The sequence below is a fragment of the Cornus florida genome, unplaced genomic scaffold, assembly GCF_030987335.1.
Source record: "Cornus florida cultivar Cherokee Brave unplaced genomic scaffold, ASM3098733v1 CherokeeBrave_3.0.0_Hap2_Chr02, whole genome shotgun sequence".
NCBI lineage: Eukaryota > Viridiplantae > Streptophyta > Magnoliopsida > Cornales > Cornaceae > Cornus > Cornus florida.
The window spans coordinates 63,588,930-63,607,355 of record NW_026775572.1 but is presented as its reverse complement, the minus strand read 5'-3'; the positions used below and the strand labels follow the sequence as shown (position 1 = coordinate 63,607,355).

At 32.8% G+C, this 18,426-nt stretch overlaps 1 long non-coding RNA gene across 1 annotated transcript; it reads left to right on the top strand.

The window, feature by feature from the left end:
* Positions 1-2,698: 2,698 nt before the first annotated feature.
* On the top strand, positions 2,699-12,601 carry LOC132295148 (uncharacterized). The gene is made up of 4 exons (XR_009478337.1): positions 2,699-2,768; positions 4,532-4,598; positions 4,869-4,928; positions 11,739-12,601. It is a non-coding gene; the product is annotated as an uncharacterized LOC132295148 (long non-coding RNA).
* The last annotated feature ends 5,825 nt before the right edge of the window (positions 12,602-18,426 follow it).

Sequence of the window (18,426 nt, the reverse complement as noted above, 5' to 3'; positions counted from 1 at the left end):
TTGATAAGATTACATCTAGAATTGCACACTGGACAAGCAATAATCTTTCTTTTGCAGGTAGGCTGCAGCTCATTAGGGCAGTCCTATTTTCAACTCGGATGTATTGGAGCTCTAAATTCATACTGCCAACGAGTATCATACATGAACTTGAAAGCATTTTTGGTGCATTTTTGTGGTCTGCTCCATTCTTAAAGAAGACAGGAGCAAAATTAAGTTACTTCGGATACATGTTGTCTTCCCAAGAGAGCATGGGGTTTAGGCCTCCCAACTTACGCACATGGAATGAAAGTGCCGTTATGAAGCATTTTTCGCATATTATTAGTTCAAAAGATATGCTTTGGGTTACATGGATACATACCTATCTTCTCAAAGGCAAAAGTATTTGGGATGTCAAGGTTCCTGGTCAATGCTCTTGGAGTTGGACGAGGTTGCTAGGCCTTAGGGATGCAATCTTTCCCCTTGTCAAGCTAGAGGTCAGGGCATTTATCACTTAACTTTGTTTAAGACTTGCTGTTCATCTTGATTACATCACTTAATTTTCATTTTCTTGAACGTGTTTAATAATACAATTTAAATATTTTAAAAAATTACAATATATGACAAGAAAAGGATACCATGTGCTACCATGATTTTCAATAAGGGAGTTGATGCTCTGAACATAATTATTATTAATATTATTGTTATTTTTGGTAAATAGCTTCTTTTTGCTTATGACTTAGTTTGGTTATATGGAAAAAAATAACAGTAAAGAAATATATATATATATATTTTTTTCCTTAGCAAGAAAAGGAAAATTTATGGGAAATTAATTAATTTTCCATAACCACTCAACTTTCTTACAAAATTTTCCCCAAAAAATATTTGCTTTCTTGATAAAACTATTTGACTCTAAAGAAGAAGCACGTGTGAAGTGGAAGAGCCATAAAAAATTCAAGAAGAAAGAAGATAGATGGTGCGTTTGTATAAAGAGAATGATATATGATTGGGTGAAGACATCAATCAAGCATTTGAAGACTTTTCACAAGCCATATACATCAATGAAAATGGCCAAAGTGATTGTTGCAGTTGAAGGAGGTGAAATTGAAGATCAACCAATGAACTTTTGTTCAAGTCCCCAAGATCAATAAGAAGTTTATTTGAAAGTTACAAAATCAAGTTTAAAGGGGGTGTTGGAAATTAAACTTGATTATGTGCTTTTTAGTGTTTTTGTGAATGTTACAAGTTCTTTAATATGACGTGTTAATTGTGTGTTAGTGGGAGTTTGTATTTGTGTTAGTGGAAGACATGAGAGTTAAGTTTACTAAATATTATGTTAGTAGGATTAGTGGGAGTAATTAGGCATTGAAATTTAATTGGTTACATATGTCTTAGAGCCTATATAAACTCATGTACTATACCTATTTTATGTGGAGAGAAAAGTTGAATAAGAATAAGTTGGGATTGATTGAAATAATATATTTCTTCCTCCATCTCTTTACCAAATTATAGTGAGTTGTATTTGTTTGTCTAGCCTACTTATTTTCAACAAAGTGATATCAGAGAAAAAACGAACATATTGCTCATAACATGATGTTAGATTGTTCATGGGAAAGAGGCGCAAAAGTAATCTTACCATGACTGATTGATTTAGACAGCCAGGAGCTCATTTGATCTTGAAAGACATTCATCCAGCTGACACTAATATGAATCATTATATTTAGTTTCTCAATCATCTCATTTCAAAACAATGCACCTGCTAGATTGAGCTGTACTACTTTCCTCTCAACGACCAATGATTTTTGTTTGATTTTTTCCTTTTAGTTTCGGTTTTTTTTTTTTTTTTGAGATGTTTCCATCTCAAGTGTAATGCCCAACAAATTAAATATTTGTGTAAGACAGAGAGCTGATTATGTGATGTCTTACACGGGGAGAAGTTGTTGGCACTTATAAGAGAATGTCTTCTACTTATGAAGATGCATTTAAAAAATCATGAACAAAGAGAATGTGCGAAGCGGATAGTATCTACATGGAACGGATCTTGACAGTTGGTATTAGAGCCAATCTTCAGCCAGAAATCAATTAGTGTACTCAATCTCGTGAGGGTTAGGCCAGCAAGGATGTTGGGTCCTAAGTCTTAAGAGGGAGTGATTGTGATGTTCCACGTAACTCTACTTTGGCCCAAAAAAAATAAAAAAGAAAATGCTATATAGTTGTGACTGCTAAGTAGTATACCACCCTTTGCGGTAAACTTGCTTTAGATTTTCATTTGCTTTGCAGGGCAACCACTTGACTCAATTTGCAGTTAAATTGCTATTGTGCAGACCATGTAAAATAAACTTTTACTCAAGAGGAGGATAAAAGAGTTTTTTTAAGGATAAAAGAAAAAATTTCTATGTTCAATACAAGATGAGACGGTTTATCGAGATTAATGAAAAGTCAAATGTATTTTAATTAATTGAGGGCTCATGAGTATACAAGATGAGCTAAGCTTAAAGAACTCCCAATAAAGGGCCTAATCCATCTAAGCCCAATTTAAATTTCCACATAGGTTTGGTGGAAGGTCTCGCAGCCCATTGGCATATTAGGCCCATTTAGCAAAGAGACCCATCAGACAATGGATGGCCGAGATTTCATACATCCGATTCCAGTTCATCTTCACCGTCCAAAACTAGGGCAACGATCCTCTCGCCTTTTAATCACTCCTTACTCCTAACCTCTCGAGCTATCTGCGCGGAAGCTAGGTTTTTGTTCATTCGTGAAGAACGAGTCGACCTTCACTTCGCGGTAAGGTGTGTCTCTAAATCAATGGATAGTCTTCGTTTGCGTGCCATTCAATTGGGTAACCTTCAAGTTTTCGCGTTCGGCTTATAATATGATCGACTGAAGTTTTCGCTGAAACGTTTCATTTTTTAAATTTGCACTAATTTCATCTGTTCTAACCTCCACTTTTCAAGTCATTTTATGTTGGATTTCCTTTTCCTCTGCTTTTTCAATAATGTGGAGACATCGATTTATTTCCATACATTTCACATATGAATGTGCTATTATTTGTGTGTGCATAACTGTGTATCTATACATGTTTTATTTATATACTCTGAACTTGTCCTCTCTCTCTCTGCAACTGCAAACTACAAGATCTACGAGTATCAGAACTCAGAAGTTCAAAACCCATATATTTCAGTTTATCCATCTGTCTGCAAGAATCAAAAGTTCAAAGCCTATTACCTATATATCGGCATATCATTTTAGATCCATATCTTTCGGTTTCCATCTCTCTGCAACTGCTAACTTGTATGTATGTTTTTTGTTTTAAATTTTTTTCTAAATCAACTAATCAAGGCCTGTAAAGACTGTAATCCTTGTTTTGCAAACTAAATCCAATTTGGTGAAATTTTTTATGATCTTTTTTATATAATTTTTTTTTTTTTACAATATAAAATAGCAAAATTTGCATTGCATTTTGAGGTAATCATTGCATTTCATTTTGAGGTAATTACCGTAATCTACATTTTATTTCAGTAAAGCAAATATATATTTTTTATTTCTGTAACTTCTATTTCTGATTTTTTTTTTTTTTTTTTGTCAATTATGTCTACAAGAAAATTTAAATCTGGGCATGAAAAAAAGAAAAAAAAAAAAAAAAATCTGCATTGGACTGAATTGGATTAGAAATCTGCAGAGATTGATTCCGAAACAATTTTTATCAACATGCCAAGCTTTTTGAAGACGGAAATATTTTCTTTTCAGAACTAAAAAAAATCATAACAAGAATTTTGACAAGCAAATGTATTTCATATAGGATAAAGCTCCAAAGTTACTTTTGGAAAATTAAAATACTTACAAAAAGCATGCTTTTGAGTGAATTCCATAAAGTTGGAAGGGGCTTGCCATGAACTACCTCACACTCTGCTTCCACTAGTACATTCTCAAATAGGATTAGTAAATTCTTCAAAAGAAGAAATAGGGTCTTGAGTGGTGAATTGTTAAGAAATAAATTGGTAATTTTTTTTATTAATTACCCAAATAGAATTTTCTATGCCTTAATAAGTCAATTTTCTAAAGAAACATTGTTAATTAACTAAAATTGAATTAAACAACAGTTGATTTTGGTTGATATATTTTGATTTAGTCCACAACATTGAGAAATCCTGGATGTTTTGTTTCACAAAGAAATACAATTTGTGTAATCCACGAAGGATATATTCAATCTTTTTGACATTTTTATTTTCAAATTGGTTTTTGATTTTCTTTTGTTATTAGAATGCAGAATATCAGGATATTGATTTGTTAATTTTGAAGATTATTCCTAAACTGATGCATTGTACTTTGTTATTGGATTAATTTAACATAAGAGCTTAGTATAATATGTGCTAATCACACCTATCCGCAATCACCCCTCTTTCTACGGATAGGTGCCCAACATTTTGGCTGAAAGCCTAATTGGATTGTGTTGATACATGATACAGATAGTACTTAGATGGTGGTGTTTTAATTGTTATGAGTGAGATTGTGAAACCTGTTCCTCACAACTTGAGTGTTTTCTTATTTTTAGGGTTAGCATCGGGCCTTAACATTTAGCAAGAACCAAGGTTCAACAAACATGCCTTCTCAGTCATCAGGTAACAAACTCTTACTTTTTCTAAAATTTTAATTGGCATTTTTAGCTATTGGTTACGTTTATTTATTCATGTTTTACATACTGATTTTTTGTTTTTGTTTTTGTTTTTGTTTCTACATACATATATATATAATATTGTTATGATGTGATGCTCGAACAATTTATTAATGGAAATTAAAGACTTGGAAGTTTAGTTTTTAATTTCAGAATATATGTTTTACAAGTTTGTTAACGCTTTTAAAACTTTTCCTCTTTTGTTCTAATAATATAGGTTTCTTTTATGAAAGAAGAGAGTTGATGGGAATGGGTGGAGTGGGCAAAAAACAAATAGGTATGTTTTTTTTGCCTAGCTAATTGAATTATATAAATCCCCTTACCATTTTAGCAGTGATGTTGATTTTAAAATGACCAATTATGATAGTAAGTCTCTTTTCAATTTATCTTAATCAAATGTATATATATATATGCAAGAGGATTATGTGATTCTAGATGAAGATTCTAGATGAGAATGTTAATGTTAACGTTATGAGGATGTTGATGTCAACGTTGACTCTAGCGATGACGATCGACGATGTTGATAATATGTTGATGCACTCAAATTAAGTCAAAACACTTAGAATTGAAGGAAATTTAGTGTTGAAGACATACTATTGAGCATAATGTCTAATTCTTTTAGTTACAAGAATCTTTGGTCACTTCACACATGATTTTTCAGTTACTAAAATTTTGAAACAATGGCGTGTAATATGATTCGTCTACTTGGGCTCTCTTTTTTTTCATCTCTCTGAACTCTAATTTTATCTGTGAAAAAAGAAAAAGAAGACTCTATGCAATTTTAATTTAACTTTATCAGTTTGAGCATTGACATAGCTTCTGAAATGTTGAAACTGGAACAACAAAGAAGACTGAGTCCACCAATAAGAATTACCAAACTTAATAAGTTCTCTGAGCATCTTGACTAATATTGGCATGGGAGACTTCTATAGATATGGACTTGTAGAGAGAGAGATATATGGTTGGGGGCACAAAGTGTACGACAACTGTGAACCAATGATAGGGTTGTGAGCTTTTGGCTTGTTTCATGCATCGGATCTAAGAAATTTACAACAATGAAATGGAAATCTCTGATGCCCTCAAAATTACAAACAGAGAAAATAATTAATATTATATATTTATAACTTACTTTACTAATCTAATATGATACCATGTATATCATACATATATATATGTTTGTAACTTTATACTTGGATATATTTTGATGTAGCCCACCCTATTGAGAAAATCCTGGATCCGCCCTTGGGCGGTGGCAATGGTGGGAGGAGGTAGCGTGGAGCGATTGGATATTTTAATTTTTGAGTTTTTTTTTTTTGATAAATAATGCTACAGTAGAGAAAGTACTTCTTGTAAACAGTGTAGAAAGTAAAGAAAGTAACAAATCCTCACTTTTTCTTTCCTTCATTAAATTTGAAAGTACTTTCTAAAAGGTGAATAATACATTTATATTAGTAAACATAATTTTCACTTTTACTTCACAATTTTAGGAATTAATAGTAAAAATCAAAAAGTAAAAAGTAAATTTATATTAGTAAACATAATTTTCACTTTTACTTCAAAATTTTAAGAATTGACAGTAAAAATCAAAAAGTAAAAAGGTCAGTAAACAGGCCCTAAGAGATTGGTAGACTCATAGAGGGAGATTATGTGTCTATAAATTTACAAAATATATAATTCATATCAATTTTGTCTGCTGATTAAATTGCATATCAATCTCCTTTGGCTAGATTACTTTATTTAGAGGGTTTAGAGTAAAAAAATCCCTCGTTATATACAACAAAATGTGCAAGAAATACCCTTGTTAGAGTTTGGAGCAAATTGCCCCTATTTGTTAATTTTGACCAATTTTTATAAAAAAAAAATCCCAAAATGCCGTCATTACTAATGTCAGCAAAAAAAATTATAATTAAATATGCCATAGGCCTCAATTTACTCTGTGTAATATATATAATATATATATATACATATCACCTTCAGCCCTCTCCCTAATTCTCCACCTACTGCCGCCACCTCCCCCACCTCTACAACCACCACCATGAACACTACCCAACCCTCCACCACCCAGCTCCACGCCACTGCCCATTGTTACTCCTTTGAGACATTTTTGTGGTGGGTTTACCCACGACCTCTGCTATCCTCTGTTACACCTTGTTGATTCCATAGATTATACAAATATAGCTCCGGGAAAGCATCTACAAAAATCACTGTATCCAATCAAAATTTATAATTAGCGTATCTCATTTTCCTTCCAAACACACTCTTTCCTAACACAAATTCATCCACCAATGGTTTCTTTCCTTCATATTCATCTATTCTGTTTTACTCATCTTCACATTCTTCTTCTTCTTCGCTCACATATTTTCAACCAGACATTTCAGCTCTCAAGTATCTTACCCAAGAAACATTCTATCGAGCTCATTGCCTCTCTGAAGCTCAAATTACTGACATTAGTTCAAATTTCTAATATGGGTTCAGTTGAATTTAGTTTAATTGCTTGTTACTAAGCTACTTTGCATCATCGATATATATTGACGGAAACTTATCTCCATTTTGCTATCATCAATACACCACCACCCACCTCGCTACCTCTACTGCTGCCATAGTCACACCGTCACCACCACCACCACCACTACCTCTCTCTAACACCTAAATACCCATCAAAATTAATCAATCAATTAACACAATTGCGAACCAAGAAGCTGCGATTGAGAAAAGAAATTGAGATATTGAGGTTAATTGTGGACATGGCGGAATCGGGGGTGGCCGTGAAGGATACGGTGGTGGTGAGAGATGAGATTGAATAGAAATCATGTTGGTCATGGGGGTTACAGTGATGGCCATGGCTGTAATTGTGAAATTGAGGTCCAGGAATGCTCTATAACAATGGTGTAGTACTCGATTATGGTGGTTGAGGCATCCAAAGGCGATGAAGCCACCAGATGGGGTTGCAATTGCAAACCAAGAAGTTGCGATTGCGAACGGAAAGAGAGAACCTAGGTCAACCAACGGGCTGCGATGGCGATTGAATATATAGTAGAAGGATGCATGGGATGATGTAGCAGGAGCAGTAAAGGAGATGTGGTGGTCGCTATTTTGACCCCGGCGGAGGCGGTGGTTGGTGTTTCTAATGGTGGCAGTACTAGTGAAGAAGACGGTGTGGTCGTTCTGTATAAAGAGAAGTAAAAGAGAAAATGGGGGAGAGAGATGTATACACTGTACACAGTTATATTTTATATACTTTATCTATTTTTTTTTATATTATTTTATTTTATTAGAAGGCTACATTAGTCCATTCATAGTTGAATTTACTCAAAAGTCCTTATTTGCACAAATTAAAAAAATGCAAGGGTGTTTATTGAATAATACATTTTGCATATAATAAGAGGGTTTTTTGCATTTAATCCTTATTTAGATAGTAGTCTAGTAGAAATTTCTCGCTTTCAAAAATAGACGGTCAATAATTTAAATCCTTATAAGAGAAATTCGGGAGTGGGAATTTATTTATAAAATAAATTTGCCAATGACAATGGAGCAACTAATTGCTTGTAAAACATAATTATTTTTAAACACAAAATGTCCATCTCCATAAGGTTGATGTATAAAATTAAGAGTCATTGTTGTCATTGCTGTCTCACATGGTGTCTTATCCTCCTCTATGGTTTGTTGATATCTTTTGCGGTGGTGTCTCTCACATGACTCTTTCACTTGTTGCTCTCTCTTTACCCTAATGCAACAAGGGTCATTTGTTTCATATTAGATCCGGATGTGAAAGTGATCGGGTAGAAATGGGTGGGTATGCAATACTACCTAATAGCTTGAGCTTTTGAGTAAATGGGTAAGCGTCCACCCATTACAGTTGGTATCAGAGCCAGACCCAATTCTTGATCCGATGTCACGCTAAGCGCCTGGCTTGAAAGGCGTCCAGGTGAGCACCCCGGGTAGGGGGTTGGTCCGAGCCGCAACGAGACAACTGGATCTAGACTTAGAGGTGGAGTGAATATGTTTTGTAGAACTAATTACCGGTTTTAACTAATTTTCAAATTAAATCTAATTGAACAGAAAGTATAACTCAAAATCATAACAAATAAATAGTGAAAGTATAATCAAATTGCAACAAAAATAAGCCCAGAAAACATAAAATGGAAAACTCTAAATGTAAAAAAATATAGGACTCGATCCAAGACAAACCAAATCCACTATAAGAGAAAATGATTTACAGCCTAAATTACAAGATTTTATCCCAATAATTTCCTAAATACCTCTTGACACAAAACGAGAAAAACTTTATTGTGCCATTGTACTGTGCAACAAGTGCATCCAACTATTCATTATCAGTGTGTGTAATACATGCGTTTGCATTTATATTGCATCAACGGTCCAGATGTGCTCATTGCACGGTACAATGGACGTAATGAAGTTTTTCGCGACACATAAGACTCTAAACTTTTCCTCGAAAGTCTCCGAACAATTTCTCAACTCGTTAACAACATTCATTCCTTATAAATCTACTTCTCTAGTAGTCTCAACTACTATTCGTTCATGCATCAATCGGATAGTGGATTGAAAAGTTGTGTTGAGCTCATAGTACTTATATTGGCAACCAAGTAATAGAGAGGAATTAGAATAGGTTGGGTTAATTAATCAACAGCACTACAATGGGTTTCAATTGAAACCTCAATGGATCAAAATCTTCTGTAAGTTTAAGGTGAATTGCATTAAACTCCTTTTTTTTTTATTTATGTTTTGCACCCTCAACTATTCGAGGGGTGATTTAACCAATGGAAGTTAGCTGAAAGGGAGCTGTTTAGATATTGAGTTTTCTTATATATTTTTGAGACAAAAATGCCCCTGTACCTATTTTAATATACCCCTCATGTATGTCACTCCATTATCACCTTAGCCACATATCCTCCTCCATTGCAGCAACACATACTCTTCCTGTTGCTCAACTTATTTTATTTATCCATCATATATATATATATATATATATATATATATATATCATACTTACCATTATAATATTATATATAATATGTGTCATAATATAATGGTATATATAACATGTACCATTAAATATTATTTATACTTTATTTGAATTTCCATTCAGCCTTCAGCCTATATAAATTTGGGCTTTTTCTTGAATTTTATCTGCTAATATATATATATATATATTTAGAATTATATTGTGCATTCATTTCTTTGGTTTATTTATTTATTTATTTTTTATATATTTTTTTAATTTTTAATTTTCATTTAATACAAATTTGTTCAAGGGATTCATCATCTAATACTATGAGAAATAATGCCTAATTTTTTAAAATTTATTATTATTTATGCCTACATGGTTTTTTTTTTTTTTTTTTTTTTTAATTTATATTTCAAAATAGTTTTTTTCTATAAAAAAATTATTCCTAAATTAGGAATTATTTCTAGAAATAATGCCTAATTTTTTTTGGAATTGTTTAATGAACATAATAATTTTTTTTTTTTTTTAAAAGTTAAATAAAAGTCTGCTTTAAAAACCTTAATTTCTATGGACGATGTCGTTTAGGTTATTTAATTAAAAGAAATTCAAGACGCATCCACAAAGTAGATTTTCAAATAGGCCTAATGGTTATTTAAGTCGATTTATATTTCAATTTCCATTTAGCTAATGTCCGTTTGTTAAGTCACTCCCTTGGATAGTTGAAGGGATTTTTTTGGTAAAAAAAATTGAAAAGAGGGGTTTAGTGCAAAACACAAATAAAAAAGGGTGTTTAATGTAGTTCACCCGTAAGTTTATACTTATAAAAAAAAAAAAAAAAATCCAATAAGGAAGTTTCCAAAGCTATTTTCATGAAAGTTTAAAAACAATTTAGGGAATCAAATTAAATTGAATTCATCAAAATATTGAAATCTAGATATGCATGTATGAATCTTTAATTTACTGAATTCATTAATGTGCCAATTTATACCCTTGTAAAGAAGATTATCGGAATAATCTTGAATGTAGCATGAATTCCATGATCCATCTTTAACTTTAGGAGGTAACTTATAGTAACCAACTTTCAAATATTTTTAATCGAAGCTAGAAATTGAGACAATTGTTACAGACTTGATTTTAATCTACAAAATTTGCCAACCAAATTTTCAAAACAATTTCAATTCTGTGCATCCAAAGACATACTATGGGTTCTTCATTGACTTAGATCACAAGTAAAATCCAATTGGAATTTAAAATATGTGAAAGCAAATATTTTTAATGATAATTTGCTAATTCATTCTGACTACTTAATTGCAGTTACTATAATTTTATACACACTATTAGTAGCTAAAAAACACAAGTGCTGAAGCCAAAAAATGATCAGATTCCCACACTAAAACAAAAAAAAAAAAAAAATGGGTATAATGACGGACACAAATGGGTTATATTTTTTATTTATTTATTTAATTTTTTATGGTGATGGAGTCCATTGGATGATGTCTCTGGAGTTGGGGTTAGGGAGAGGAAGGCTCGTAATGTCACAGTGAAGTGAAATAAGGTTTTTGATGTGTCTAGGCCAAACCTATTTGTTTTTTAAGATCGTACATACTTTGGCATGCCTGATGATATTCCAGCTTATTCTTAGCATTATATGGCCGTTTTTAATAAGCTGGAAATACAATGTTATCACTATAATTAGAGATATTATATAACTATTTGTATCTTGTTTAATAACTTAATAATAATCGTGTTCAAATTTTTTATTTTTGGTTAAAAATTCAATTAAAATTCATTATTTTGTTGAATTGTGGAATCTACTTAATTTTTTACTTCCAAAAATTAAATTTTTGAAAAATTAAACAATTGATAAAGGAAATTTGATTTTCTAATTATTTCTTTACGTTTCATTTCCATAATTTTCTTCTAACATCAAATTTTTTTTTTTGGTCCCAAGTTATATCTATTTTTATTTTCTCAAGATATATATACTATGATTATTTATTTTTGATAAAAGATGACATGAGAGAAGAGGGGAGGGGGGCATTTTGGGGAGAGTGAAAAAAGAGGAAATCAAAAGTTACTTTTATTTAATGATTTTTTTTTTTTTTTTTTTTCATCCCACAGGTCTATTGGGCCAAAATTTGAGGAGACGGAGGCGACGGAGCAGATAAGAGCAGAATACAAGAAAATCTATGAAGCAGTCCAGGCAAGGGTATTGCATTGCTGGACGATGTAATCCTTCAATATCAGAGCTCGGCGTTGTCTCATCGACTAAATTCTACGGTTTACTTGTCAAAGATGGACGATAACAACCTCATCAAGAAAATTTGCTTTGACAAGGCCGTCGGCGAAGCAAGCCATTTTTTTTATCCCCCATCTCTTTTCTCTTCCTTCTTTTATATAGCGGACTACTTTTTGTATCCAATAATTTTGATGAAACAATATTTATTTGTACGGAAGCATTAATTCTGCACTACACGTTTCCTGGTGAGGGATTCTACAACGTATGTATCACTGAAGAGGATCAATTCCACTAAAAAAGAGTTTATTAAACTGGTAGAAAGCTCAAAGGTGGCTAAGCTTGAAGGAGGCTTGGAAAGTAAATGGTGAGGGCTATGAGGAGGATGAGAAGGGATTAATTTCAAATTTTAATAGCAGAGATTGCAATCAGGGGCGTGACAACACTGAACAGAAGGAAGAGGGTCCGAAGAAATTTACATGGCAGTTGAAGAACTGCGTGTGAACAGGGATAATGTGGTTCTGTTTCAAATTTGATTTCATTTGTCACAAATTAAAGTATTTGAACACACTTTGAGAGGTTATTTGAAGCACTGCGAAGCATATAACAACATAGGGATTAACTTATTTTAGTTACAATGAGATTATTTAATTTTTTGGGTCATTATTATTATTTTTTTTCTTTCTTTTGACGTTTTAATTTTATTATTGTTTTGACATTGTTATTCATCGACTTGTTTTTTGCTCTATTTTTATTTATTTATTTAGATTGTATTTAATTGAACACTACAAGATTCATGCAATCTATTATTTATATCTCTCCAAATATGCCAAAGTCCGGCAGCAAATAGATCTAAAGTGTTTTAGATTTGTGATAAAATTTATTCATTCACAAGTAATGATATCGTACAGAATTCACCTCCTGAAATTTATACATATGCTAGCCTAATAACTCACCTAACCAAGTCAACAAACCATGGGAGAAAGGACTTTGTATTATCAATACTATGTTGACATAAAGAGCATGTAGATTGGAGCAGCCAAACACACCTTCTTTCTTTTCAAGTTACTCATTGAAAGCAATCTGTCCAAAAAAATCACAGGATTCCAACAAATCTAGACAAGACCTCCCAAATGAGGATTATAATTATTAATCCAACACCAATCATTCCTAATTTTCTTAGAAATAACCATAAAATTACTAGCTTTAACTATAGTTTCTAATAAACAGACAAACTGAGAGGCATTTCTGGCAATCCAGTTCCTTACCTCTTTCTGTCTCCTAGGCTTATTTAAGCCTCTCATATTCCATATTCCTATCATTAGGAAGAGGAGGAGGGTTGAGACAACTGCCTCACCTTGTTTCTAGTAATTTTAGTTGATGTCTCGATCCCTCCCTGTTTTGGTTTCTGATTAACCCTTTGCACTTGATCAGTGAATTCTGTCTTCTCTACCCTAGAGCTTCCTCTATGAGAAAACCTGCTAGCGAGAGGTCATACATGGTATGTTATGCTGAACAGGAAATCGAGTACACAAAAAAGGAGTTTATTAATCTCGAAGAAAACTAAAAGAAGGCTAAGTTTAAAGGAGGTTTGAATGGATATGAGGAGTATGAGATGGTATTAGTTTTAGATTCTAGTAGCATTTAGAATCTACACCGGCATGTGCATATCAAATGAAATATTAACGATATTTTGTTTTTGGTGGTTAGTCATTTTGATCTTATCGACTGAAATCTTCTTTTTATCTGTATATTGCATCAAAGTTGAATAATAGCAGCCTTTTAGAAAAAATATGTTTTCAGAACATCGTTGACTCGGTGAAACAAGCGGTTTTGTTTTCCCCAACCGTCTTTCTCTTCTCTCTTCTCTATGCCAGACTACTCTTTACATCTAGAGATTTTGATGAAACAATACATATTTGTATCGAAGCATTAAAGATTGAAACCTATTGATCCCGCAATAGACACATTTACTAGTGAGTGGTCATACAAGATATGTGATGTTGTATAGTAGATCGAATACACAAAAGGGAGTTTATTAAACTCGTAGAAAACTCAAAGAAGGCTAAGCTTAACGCAGGTTTGAAGGGCTGTGAGGAGGATGAGATGTGATTAGTTTCAGATTCTAAAAGCATTTAGAATATGTGCCTGCACGTGCACATCAAGAATGGCCTCGGGCATATCATGTTCGGCTTGTACACCACCCCATTGAATAGATACATAAATTTCTTAATCACACATTAATGATATTTTTTTTTTTTTGGTGGATAGTCATTTTGATCATGTCGACTTAAATCTTCTATTTGCATGTATATTGCATTTAAGTTAGATAATTGCAGCCTCTTATAAAATATATATTTTGAAAACGCCGTTGAGTCGGCGAAGCAAGCGAATTTGTTATCCCCAACTTTCTTTCTCTTCCCTCTTCTCTATGCCATACTACTTTTTGCATTTAGAGATTTTGATGAAACAATACATATTTGTACTCAAGTATTAAGGATTGAAAAACCCATTGATCCTGCAATATACACATGTGCTTGTGAGAGGTCATACAATGTATGTGACGCTGAACAGAAAATCGAGTACACATGCAAAAAAGGAGTTTATTAAACTCGTAGAAAACTTAAAGAAGGCTAAGTTTAAAGGAGGTTTGAAAGGTTATGAGGACGATAAGATGGGATTGGTTTCAGATTCTAGAAGCATTTAGAATCTGCACCGGCACGTGCACATCAAGCACGGCCTTGTGCACATCATGCACGGCTCGTGCACGACCCCATTAAATAGATACATATACCTCTTAATCACACATTAACGATGTTTTGTTTTTGGTGGATAGTTATTTTTATCTCGTCGATAGGGCTGTAAATGAGCTGAGCCAAGCCGAGTAATGGTGTGCTCAAGCTCGGATCGGTCAACATAATAGGCTGCTCAAGCTCGGCTCAAGTTCGAGTTTAGCCTAGAAAATTTAGTTCGAACTCGGCTCAAGCTCAACATAATAGGCTGCTCAAGCCGAGAGCTCGTTTGCTCGCTTAATTATTATTATTATTATTTTTTTTTGGGTACTTCGCATCTAAGATCGGGAACAAAAAATCTATTTTTCTAAGATCTAATTTTTGGTACAAAAAATCTATTATTCTAAGATCTGGAACAAAAAATCTATTGCTCTAAAATCTGTGTACTTCGCATCGAGCCAAGCAAAATCGCATCTAAGATCTGTTTTTGGTACTTCGCATCTAAGATCTGTTGTTCTAACAGATCTGGAACAAAAAAAAAAAAAAAATTCACATCTAAGATTGTTAGAACAACAAAAAATATAAAAAAGTTTGAGAGAGAATAGATTTGCAGTAATAAATCCCAAAATTTATACTAAAAATCAATTTGGATATATATATATATATACACACATGTACAAGTTTACATGAGAGACGAGATGGGTATTATTGGTGTCCCAATGGTGGGTATGTGTTTGATGGGTTTGTTGCTGCTGTGTTACCTTCAGGAAAAAAAAAAAAAAAAGTTTACATGAGAGAGAACAGATTGAGGCGAGAGAGGCGTGACTTATTCCATCAACCCTAAACCTAAAAAGCTTTATATATAAAGACAAGAAAGGCCTATTTGCATAATAACCATAAATTCTATATATAATTACAGTCTGACCCCAATTTTTGTATATATTATAATTGGTTATGTGTGCGTATATATATATATATATATATATATATATATATATATATTATAATCGAGTATGTTCGTGAACGTATTATCGAGCCCAGTTCGTGAACGGTTCATAAATAAACGTGTTGAGCCTACTGATGTTCAAGTTCAGCTCGTTTATAAATCGAGCCTCATGATTCGGCTCGAGCTCAGTTCACTTATTCACGAGCCGAGCTCAAGCCGAGTAATTAACGAGCCGAGCCCAAGTAGTTCGCGAACGGCTCGGCTCGTTTGCAGCCCTATTCGTCGACTTAAATCTTCTATTTGCTTGTATATTGTATCAAAATTGGATAATAGTAGCCTCTTAGAAAAAAAATATGTTTTGAAAACGCCATTGAGTCGGCAAAGCAAGCGGTTTTGTTATCCTTAACTTCCTTTCTTTTCCCTCTTCTCTATTCTAAACTACTCTTTGTATTTAGAGATTTTGATGAAACAATACATATTTGTACCTAAGTATTAAAGATTGAAAAACCCATTGGTCCCGCAATAAACACATTTGCTAGTGAGAGGTTATACAACGTATGTAACACTGAACAAATGATCGAATACACAAAAAATGAGTTTATTAAACTCGTAGAAAACTCAAAGAAGGCTAAGCTTAAAGGAGGTTTGAAGGGTTATGAGGAGAATGAGATGTGATTAGTTTTAAATTGTAAAAGCAGAGATAGTAGTGGACACGAGGAGGAGGGTCTGATGAAAAAATATTTATATGAAGACATTTATGTCGTTGAAGTACAAATGAAAGATAGTCAGTATATACCATTGAATGCCAATTAATTTTTTTAGTCACAGAAAGTAGAATAGATATTCAATATTCAATGCATCGTGCACATGGTTATAGCACACGCACCGTTACTGCACGGGCGCATTGAAAAGATACAAATGTCTTGTGATTCCCCCGGATTTCCGAATGTGGGTTGGCCAGGCCCTCGCCCGAATACCCGGGGATATCAAAAACAAATCAGCAATAAACGAACACAGAGTACAAAAGAATAAAGAAGAATAAATAAAATGCTGACAAGAAACTAAAATGATTATCTAATAATAAACCTTAGAAAATATTTTCATTAATTAATAAACTCTTCTGATACAACTGATCCTCCAAAATACAACTCGGGAATCCATACTGTGTGGACCCCTAGAAAATCCATACTAAACAAATGACAGCAATAACTGTCTAAATCAAGAAACCGAATCATAAAAGAACTCCTATGTAGCATCGAAAGAATGAAGTAAACTGATCCTCGCTCAGCACGAACAACCTCTACTCCTGACGAACATCTGAAAAATAATGGTGGGTCAGGCCCACAAACAAGTTCTACTCTACTACAGTCCAAGCAGAGATCCGATACACGTATACATCCTAGTCAATCCAACAGTAACTAGTAGTCCGTATATATATATACACACACTGAAGGAACCTCACTAGACTATAGGGTTATCTCAACCTGAATAGTAGGCAACATGCAAAACGTACATATAGTGGGCATGAGTACCTAGACCTAGCAGGGTACACAACTACACTATATCTAGCTACACATCCCTGGCGATATACGCACCCTAACCACTGATCCTGAGACTCAAACTCATATCATGGCACCATACTTATATATATAAAATCTAGTAACCATCCTATCCAGTATAAATTAATCCTCCATAAGTCATTCAACTTGTTCAGCTGACCTCACTTAAATATAAGTAGGACTTAACATTTTAATTAATCCATTCCCTTATATAATAAATTAATCCTCCATAAGTCATTCAACTTGTTCAGCTGACCTGACTTGAATATAAGTAGGACTTAACATTTTAGTTAATCCATTCCCTTATATAAAATAGGTAGGACTTAACTGATAAGTTAATCCGTCCCTAGAATGCCACCGTCCCATACCGGTGCATTAAACCACACAATCCAACAATTGATGTAACGATTAAGGAAATATATCAAACAATCCAGAAATAATTACGGTAATATGATATCAAGTTATCACAAAATAGGAATGACTTATTATTTATTTAAGCTTCCTATATCATATGTCCTACACAAACTGAATCTTATACATGATGATATTTTATTATACCGTCAAATAAGCATTCTCCATATCCAATTCATCCTTCACATTTAATCTTAATTGCTAAAACATTTTAAAAGATTAAATCCATTCGTTTGTTTAAAACATTCAAATAGTAAGTATCATTATGATTGAGTCTATTTAAATTTATTTAAACCCAAACCTAGTTCCTATTTAATATTCAGGAATCCTAGGCATGTTTCTACGTTCTATCATTCCACAGATATGAAAAATACATAATTTAAACATGTACAAATTCACACCAGAAATTAAATCAAAATTATGCATTTATCAATTTATAACACAAGAACATATATGAACCAATAAACCTATGTTCTAATCCAATTAAACATGCATAATTATTTAATTTTATGTGTTTAATAAATCCTGAAATTTTCTAGGCATGTACAAAAACACGAATCAAAGGGAGAGAGATAGAAGAAGAACTTGCCTTAAACTTTCGGATCGAAAGTTAAACTTCTTCTTCCTTGATCTTCTCTTTACAGGGTTTTTTTTTCCTCCTTCCCTCTCTAACTCTTTCTCTCTCTAGAATATATCACGTGAATATTTCTAACCCCCTTTTACAACCTATAGCTATATATTTATAGGCTAAATAAAATAACCCTAACCCTTTTCCCAATCCAAGTCAACTTAAAAAAAATATATATATTAAAATATTAAAAAGGTAAGTAAAATATGTTACGTATATAATTTATGTATATGTTTATTAAATAAATAAATTATACACATTCCATTATTTATTAATGGATTATCCAATAATACTTAA